At 47.4% G+C, this 8621-nt stretch overlaps 1 long non-coding RNA gene across 1 annotated transcript in view; it reads right to left on the minus strand.

The window, feature by feature from the left end:
* Nucleotides 1-300: 300 nt before the first annotated feature.
* LOC105520387 overlaps nt 301-8621 on the minus strand; it is a 30504-nt gene continuing 22183 nt past the window's right edge. Inside the window, exon 2 of the long non-coding RNA XR_001003128.1 lies at nt 301-1737. This is a non-coding gene — a long non-coding RNA (uncharacterized LOC105520387). The remainder of the gene's footprint in view (nt 1738-8621) is intronic.

An 8621-nucleotide genomic window follows, 5' to 3' on the forward strand; every position in this document is an offset into this window, starting at 1 on the left:
AAGTCATTGGCCATTGCCCATGAGTTCAGAGATCTTCTAACGTCACAGCCACTTACACAGAGGGGATGGCCACTGGGAGAACGTTCCTTCATCACCCTCTGTGTCAGTCCGTTCTCACATTGCTATAAAGGCACTACCCAAGACTGGGTAATTTATAAAGAAAAGAGGTTTCATTGACTCACAGTTCTGCGTGGCTGGTGACGCCTCAGGGAACTTACAACATGGCAGAAGGGGAAGCAGGCATGTCTTACGTGGTGGTGGGTGAGAGAGACAAGTGCAAGCAGGGCAATTGCCAGGCACTTATAAAACCATCAGATCTCATGAGAACTCCCTCACTATCACCAGAACAGCGTGGGGGAAACCGCCCCCACGATCCAATCACTTCCCACCAGGTCTCACCCTCCTCACCTGGGGATCACAGTTCAGGATAAGATTTGGGTGGGGACACAAGAGACAAACCATATCACACTCTTGAAAGGGCAGCCTGGTGAGGCTGGAGTATGGCAGCCGGGCGATTTGGGCTGGTCCCACAGGCAGAGCAGACACCCCCATGAACTAAGGCCAGGCTTGTCCCTCCCTCCTCTGTTCACCGGAAGGTTCCTCCACTGGGGCTCTGAGGACTGCTGTGGAGCGTGGCAGGGTACTGGGTGACTGCCGCTGCTTGGCCTCCTGCTCCTGCTTCTGCTGCTGCCACACACACACCCTCCCACCTGTAATGGGTTATTTCTGAGTCCCCAACCTCGTGACCCAGGGGCGTGACAGAATCCAGCTCATCTGAGCAGGTCCACATGCACAATCAGGTATGCCATCACCCCAGACCCCAGGAGCACATCAGCAGGGACTTTTCAGAATGTTTTGCAGAATCCTCTCCCGCAGATAGCATGGCTTTGTTCCCGCATCCCAGGGGTCTGCACTGCGATTCTGGCATGGGGCTTGCCATAAACACACAGCATTGCTTTCCCACGTCTGATACCTCTCATAACACAGGGTCTGACCAGCTGCAGGGCCTGAGTCACAGGGCTGCCCGCACTGCAGCCTCGACCTGCTGCAGGCTCAGTGAAGGCCACAGCTTCTCGTATCAATGGTACATAGACTGGAGTGGTCTTCACGGGTGTGGGATGTGCTGCCTGCAGAAGGTGTACTGGCATTTTCTGTCTCTCTTGGTCGGGGGAGATGCAAGATACAACAATTGGCTCTTTGCTGTGGACGGGAGGTCCCATATGCTCCTGGTTATGAGACCTCCCTGGCAAGAGTGTTATTAGTGGCAGTTCCCAGAATGTTCGTAGGATTTGTCTGCCAGCTGCAGGCACTCAGGCATCTTACCAAGACTCCCAGTGTGTTAGCCACTTCTTGGTTAGCACCCAACCAGCGCAATGTAATCAATGTGGTGGGCCAGTGTCATGCTCTTTGGGATGTCTAGCTTGTCCAGCTCTCTCTGGGCTTCCTTAGGGCATAGAACACATGGGTTATTAGCCCATAACCCTGAGGCAAAGCCAGGGTCCACTGTTATTCATCCTATGCGAATGCAGGCTCTTTCTGATGCTCTTTCCTCATAAGAATAGAAAAGAATGCACTTGCCATCTCAGTGGGGCAGAGCACACACCTGAGGCTGTGCTGACCCACCTTGACTGAGATCCTGTGCCTGGCAGGGCAGCTGCCACTGTGGATTCTCCTTGGTGTGACTTGCTGAAGTTCACTTTCTTCCTCCAGGAGTCTTCTGTTTCTGCAGAAGCTAGCCTGGTAAATTAAATAGAGACATATCGAAGACCACCACCCCCATCCTTCAGCTCCTTAAGAGTAAAACTGAGGGCTGGGCGTGGTGGCTCACGCCTGTAATCCCAGCACTTCGGGAGGCTGAGGCAGGCGGATTGCCTGAGGTCAGGAGTTGGGGACCAGCCTGGTCCAACATGGTGAGACCCGTCTCTACTAAAAATGCAAAAATTAGCTGGGCGTGGTGGCAGGCACCTGTAATCCCAGCTACTCAGGAGTCTGAAGCAGGAGAATCTCTTGAACCTGGGAGGCAGAGGTTGCAGGTTGCGGTGAGCCGAGACCGCACCACTGCACTCCAGCCAGGCACTTATAAAACCGTCAGATCATGCTCTGGTGACAGAGCAAGACTCCATCTCCAAAAAAATAAAAACATAAAAAGAATAAAACTGATTTCCACCACTCCCCACACCTGGAGATGCAATATTGTTTCTCATTTACTATCTTAGCCAGGGGTGGGGGCGTTTTCAGAGGCTTCCATTTGCCATTCCCCACGATGACTGTTCTTACCCCATAGGCCAAGACTCAAAGTACCAACTGTCAAGTTTAATTGTACCTTAATTATAACGTGGGAACCAGGGACATGGCCATGCGGGGAGTGAGGGTCCTGGACCCAGTGAGCCCATTGCAAGACAGTCCTTGCCAAGACTCTATTACCTGTCTCTGGTGTGTACCCCATCTTCAAAAGGGGGGCAGTGATGACATTTTGGGTCTTTAGATATGTCAACTCTAACCATATCTAGCTGTCCTTAAAATATTTGGATATTCCCCTCTCCCCAATATATAAATTGCCCATGCAAATGGCTGTAGTTCTCTTTGGGGAAGGAATGGGAAAATTGTTATCAAGTTCACTTGCTGTAGTGTTGTGTGGTCCTTTCTCTCAAGCACTCAGCCTTCTCTTTAGTCAACAGATGAGGCCTGGAAACTGGCTCAGGTCCAGAAACTGAGCAAAGGTTGTGACTTTTTAATAGGTTCTCTGTCCTTATCTCCTAGGTCATCTGTCCTTGTTTGCTTCTGATGGGTCCAACTGAGTAGCACCCTTGTTGCCTCCACATATGTTTTGCCTCTAAGGGTGCTACATTCTATTAACTATCTTCATAAACTCTGTAGGTCGGGCCCATTTGGCTGCCACTCTGATCTTTCTGCTCCCTGTGATAACTACACCCATTGTCTTCTGACAGTTAAGCACTGACCCCAGGTGTCTTAGTTGCCATGGGCTGCTATGACAGAATACTGTAGCCTTATAAGCAACACAAGTGGGCCAGGCACGGTAGCTCATGCCTGTAATCCCACCACTTTGGGAGGCCAAGGCAGGTGGATCACCTGAGGTCAGGAGTTCGAGACCAGCCTGGCCAACATGGTGAAACCCTGTCTCTACTAAAAATACAAAAATTAGCTGGGCATGGTGGCAGGCACCTGTAATCCCAGCTACTCGGGAGGCTGAGGCAGGAGAATCACTTGAACCTGGGAGGTGGAGGTTACAGTGATCCGAGATCACAACATTATCCTCTAGCCTGGTGACAGAGTGAGACTCTGTCTCAAAACAAAACAAAACAAAACAAAACAAAACACAAAAACCCACACAAGTGTATGCCTCACAGTTCTGGCAAGATCAAGGCAGATTTGGTGAAGGTCCACTTTCTGGCTCAAAGATGGTGCCTTCTTGCTGTGGCCTCACATGGTAGAAAGAGGGTGAGGGGTCTCTCTATGGGGCCTCTAATGCTCCACTCCCATGAACCTAATCACCTCCCAAAGGCCCCTGGTCCTCATGCCACTACCTTAGGGGTTAGCGTTTCAACATGAGAATTTGGAGCGGCACAAGTGTGCTTTCAAAGCACCTGGCCTCTATTGTTCTGGTGTCCTTTTATCTCTATTGCCCTCAGTGAGCTGTTCTGATGGACTTTCCTACAGTGAGCCCTGGCCCACCGAGGAGACCACCACTGACAGTGAAGCTGGTGCTTTTCTTGCCAATGCATGTGCCTTTGGTCCATGGTGAAACCTCCAGGACTTCCCATAGACTGTAACCATCCGGTAGGTCTGGGGCCTCACATAGTATACCCACGCCAGCAAGCCCCCTTCCAAAGCCTTGGAAAAAGAGATTACTTCCTCTCTGCCATCTGCCATGACAATTCTGTGCATACAGGACTGCCCTCTGGAAGTGCTTCATCAAGGAGACTGAGACATAGGAAGATAAGGAAGAACATTTAATTTCTGGAAAACTTAATTACTAGTGCAGGACCTTATTGAGCCATTGTTCTGCAGTGGGCAGGTCTATGCAAACCTACCCCAAAATCCAAGGAAGCTGAGAGGCAGAAGAAACAGGTTACCAAATCCAGTTTCTCAGAAAGAAACATTTAATAGGAACTCATGAAGAGAAACCATGTCTGTAACCACCCAGTGGGTTTATTTTGCCTGTTGCCCAGATAGAGCCAATTAATTGAGGCAGGGGAATTGCAATACAGAGTTTTACACACATAGAGCCTGCTAAGCAGAAGACTGCGTTTTATTATTACTTAAATCAGCCTCCCTGAGAATGTGGGGGTTGGATTTTTCAAAGATAGTTTGGGGCCAGGCGCAGTGGCTCATACCTGTAATCCCAGCACTTTAGGAGGCCAAGGGGGCAGATCACTTGAGGTCAGAAGTTTGAGACCAGCCTGGCCAACATGATAAAACCCTGTCTCTACTAAGAATACAAAAATAGCCAGACGTGGTGGTGTACGCCTGTAATTCCAGCTACTGGGGAGGCTGAGGCAGGAGAATCACTTAAACCCAGAAGGTGGAAGTTGCAGTGAGCCAAGATCATGCCACTGCACTCCAGCCTGGGTGACAGGGGAAGACTATCTCAAAAAAAGGGAAGGGAAGGGAAGGGAGAAAGGGAAGGGAGAAAGAGAAGGGAAGGGAAGGGAAGGGAAGGGAAGGGAAAAGGGAAGGGAAGGAAAGGGGGAAAGGAAAGGGAAGGGAAGGGAAAGAAAGGAAAAAAAGAAAGGAAAGGAAAGGAAAGGAAAGGAAAGGAAAGGAAAGGAAAGGAAAGGAAAGCTTTGGGGAAGGATTTGGGGTGGCTAGGCAATGGGTGCTTGCCGCTGATTGGTTGTAGGTGCTATAATAGGGGTGTGGGAAGTGGTTCTCCTGCATGCTGAATTGCCCCTGGGTGGGACCACAGGAGTGGTTGGTGGGTTCAGGTAGAGCCATCAGTGAGTGGAGCCAGGTGGAGCTATCAGTGTTAGACACGCAAAAAACCCTGAAATGATACCTCAAAGGCCAATCTTGGGTTCTGCAATAGTGATGCTATCTGCAGGAGTCATTGGAGAAGTTGCGTATCTTGTGACCTCCAGAATAGTGGCTGGCAATCGTCTCTGTCTACCAGGCTTCTCTATCCTCCTAACCTGGTGGTCTCTCATTAGCTTTACAAAGACAGCCGAGTTTTGAGAAGAGGCTATTACCACTTAACTATAAATGTCTCCCAGAGTGAGCTTGAACCAAGCCCAGGAATAATTAAAGGCAGTTTGAAGTCAAAAGGCAAGATGGGGGTTGGCCGGATCAGATTTCCTTCACTGCCATAATTTTCTGTTATAATTTTTGCAAAGGTGGCTTCACGTTTGTGTCTCGGGTGGTGAGATTCCCCCTGGAATCCACATGGTGGATTCCCCCTGGATCCACCCATCACCCCCTTACCCAGGGCTTATATACCACAGAGGAGGAGTATATGTGATTCAGAAGGGATGTATGAGACAACTGAAGTATGATAACATCCACGTTGTCTGACCTCAGGGCAGGATTTATGGCACCTGCTCTTAGGCAAGGAACAGCAGATAAACTGGAAATCTTAGAGGCCTTCTGGGAACTGTGGTTAATCAGAAGCCAGCATGGCTGATTATCTTCCACGATGGAGTTGCCGTGGCCTCCATACTCTGCCCCCCTAATCCAGCTCTTACAGCCTAAGGTGCCCTCCTCTTCCACGATGGTCCCTGAGCCTTGAGGGAGGGTGCTTGCTATGGAATTGTTTTAATAGCAGTGCACTGGCAACAGAAAACAGCCCAGCAGGATTCTAAATGGGGGGGATTTACGGGCCCTGCTGAATCATCTCTAGTCTTCAGAATACCAAGACCTTGGTTTTCTCAGAAGAAGTAGACAATGAGAAATACATAACATTAATAATTTGCACACAGGATTACAATCAAATAAGAATTTGTGTGCCAGAACAATGAAAAAGAACTTATCCCATTAAGGAACCAACTAAAAGCATCATGAAGAAAATTAAAACCCGGGTTTTTTGGTCTGTTTTTGTTTGTTTGCTTGCTTGTTTTGAGATGGAGTTTTGCTCTGGTTGCACAGGCTGGAGTGCAATGACACGATCTCAGCTCACTGCAACCTCCGCCCCCTGGGTTCAAGCGATTCTCCTACCTCAGCCTCCCAAGTAGTTGGGATTACAGGCATGTGCCACCATGCCTGGCTAATTTCTGTATTTTTAGTAGAGACAGGTTTTCACCATGTTGGCCAAGCTGGTCTCAAACTCATGATCTCATGTGATCCGCCCGCCTTGGCTTCCCAAAGTGCTGGGATTACAGGCGTGAGCCACCACACCCAGCCAAAATCTGGTTCTTTCTCAAAGACTTCTTGTAGCCAAGAAATAATCCAGGATTAGCCCAGGTTGTAGACAAATAATAAAAACTCAAACACAATGAATGGTCAGGGCTAGAATCTAAATTTTTCTCTCTCCAGTAGCTTGAACCTGGGAGGCAGAGGTTGCAGTGAGCCAAGATTGCACCACAGCACTCCAGCCTGTCCAACAGAGCAAGACTCCATCCCATAAATAAATAAATAAATAAATAAATAAATAAATAAATAAATATTCTCTCTCCAGTTTCCTCATCTCTATCAAGGATAAATTATATTAGGACCAATTTATTTGCATAATAAACTTTCACCACATTATACTGAGGTGGGAAATTAAAGAAAGAAAGAAAAATAAAATTAAAAGAAAGAGAATTAAGCTTTCCTGTATTAGGCTGACTCATCCCAAAGGCAGTAGCAGGCAAGACCCAGACCCAGGAAAAGTCTTGATAAACACTATCTGAGAAGCTAGGACACAAAGGAATGTGTTCTGGAGACTCTCCCAGAACTCCCTCAACATGAGGAGGAGAAAAACAAATTTTCCTTTCTTTTATAGTATGAGTTTATAAATTCTTGTTCTCGGTAACTAGTAACTTCAAGTATTCTGTTTTAACTAAGAAGTACAGTGAAGGTCATGAGAAGTCTGAGCAGGCCTGAACTGCAGCTGTCTGGGCACCATAGTGAAGGTTATGAGATAAACTAGTGTAAGGCTCTACGGAGCAAAACCTGGATAACAGACATCTAGGTTGTTTGGCAATGGTCATGTGTAATCCTGAGTTATGAACCTGTTACAATTTGATTAACTATCTTTGTCCTGCCTCTGTATCCCTGCTTTCACACTGCTGCGAACCTGCTTCAAGCTAGCCCACCCCCTTTTATGAAGTGTGTACAAAAGTCAAGTGCTGTCTTTGATCTGGGCCCAGTTTTCCAGATGTTAAGTCCGCTGGGTCTGAGTGCACTCAATAAACATCCTCTTGCTTTACCCTGAGGTCTCTCTCATCCTCCTGATTCCCGCAACAATACTTGGCCTGGTTATTTGCATAAAATGTAGCAAATGACCAACTCTATAGGTTCCTTTTAAGTTTGTTTTGCTGGAACTTTTATAAGGAATTGTGGATTCAACGTTTTAAAAGTCTTGAGGCCAGAAACCGAGCCGAGGATTTGACATTACACTGTGCTTAGAATCCCTGTGCAAATTACCCTCTTCTTGAGGTCCCAAGATAGCTTGAGTTTCCTGGACCTGTTAGAAAGTGACATTCTTTACTTACCACAGGTGGGAAACCTTGTAAGGGAACCACTTAGACAAAGGCACCACGCCAGTCCTTCCAAGGGCCTTTTTACTGGCTCCAAAGTCAACCTCAGTTTCTCAGTCCTGTCATGTCTCAAAATATGCTATTCCAACCAAGCCTTAATAAAATGACCAGTGTCTCTAACTGTGTCCTGTTCAGTAAGAAAGCAGATTCCTACTGAACTTATGCAAATAACTGTGTTGCCATAAAATAGGAATACTCACAAATAATTTTCAAGTTTTGGATAACTAAAACAGAGAAGGGTAAATATTGCTCACAAAAATACACTTTACTCAGCCAGGCATGGTGGCTCATGCCTTTAATCCCAGCACTTTGGAGGCCAAGGCAGGTGAATCATTTGAGGTCAGGAGTTCGAGACCAGCCTGGCCAACATAGTGAAACCTCATCTCTACTAGAAATACAAAATTTAGCCAGGTGTGGTGGCAGATGCCTGTAATCCCAGCTACTCAGGAGGCTGAGGCATGAGAATCGCTTGAACCCGGGAAGCAGAAGTTGCAGTGAGCTGAGATCTCACTACTGCACTCCAGCCTGGGCAATAGAGCAAGACTCAGTCTCAAAAAAAAATACACTTTACTCAATCATTGTAAGCTATCAATAGCTCAAAAGAGAAAAGTTTTCTTGACTCTTCTTCAATCAGAGCAGCTTTCCAAACAATATGTCTTTTTGCTCACCTTGGAGCTGCCATCTGCAAGCCAAGCAGGTCTTTGTGCATCAGGTGAGAGCTGTTTCTCAGTCACTGTTGAATCCAGCAGCTTCTCATGCAGTTCCAGAGTCAGTCCTAGGGAAAAGAAGAGGCTTACTGTCCGTAAGTATCTCCTCCTCACACTCCCCAGGTAGCAAGATTTTATGTAAACCATTTTCTTTTTCTTTTTTTTTTTTTTGAGATGGAGTCTGGCTCTTTCGCCCAGGCTGGAGTGCAGTGGCCGGATCTCA

This window comes from Colobus angolensis, unplaced genomic scaffold (genome assembly GCF_000951035.1).
Source record: "Colobus angolensis palliatus isolate OR3802 unplaced genomic scaffold, Cang.pa_1.0 Scaffold38, whole genome shotgun sequence".
In the NCBI taxonomy this organism is placed as follows: domain Eukaryota; kingdom Metazoa; phylum Chordata; class Mammalia; order Primates; family Cercopithecidae; genus Colobus; species Colobus angolensis.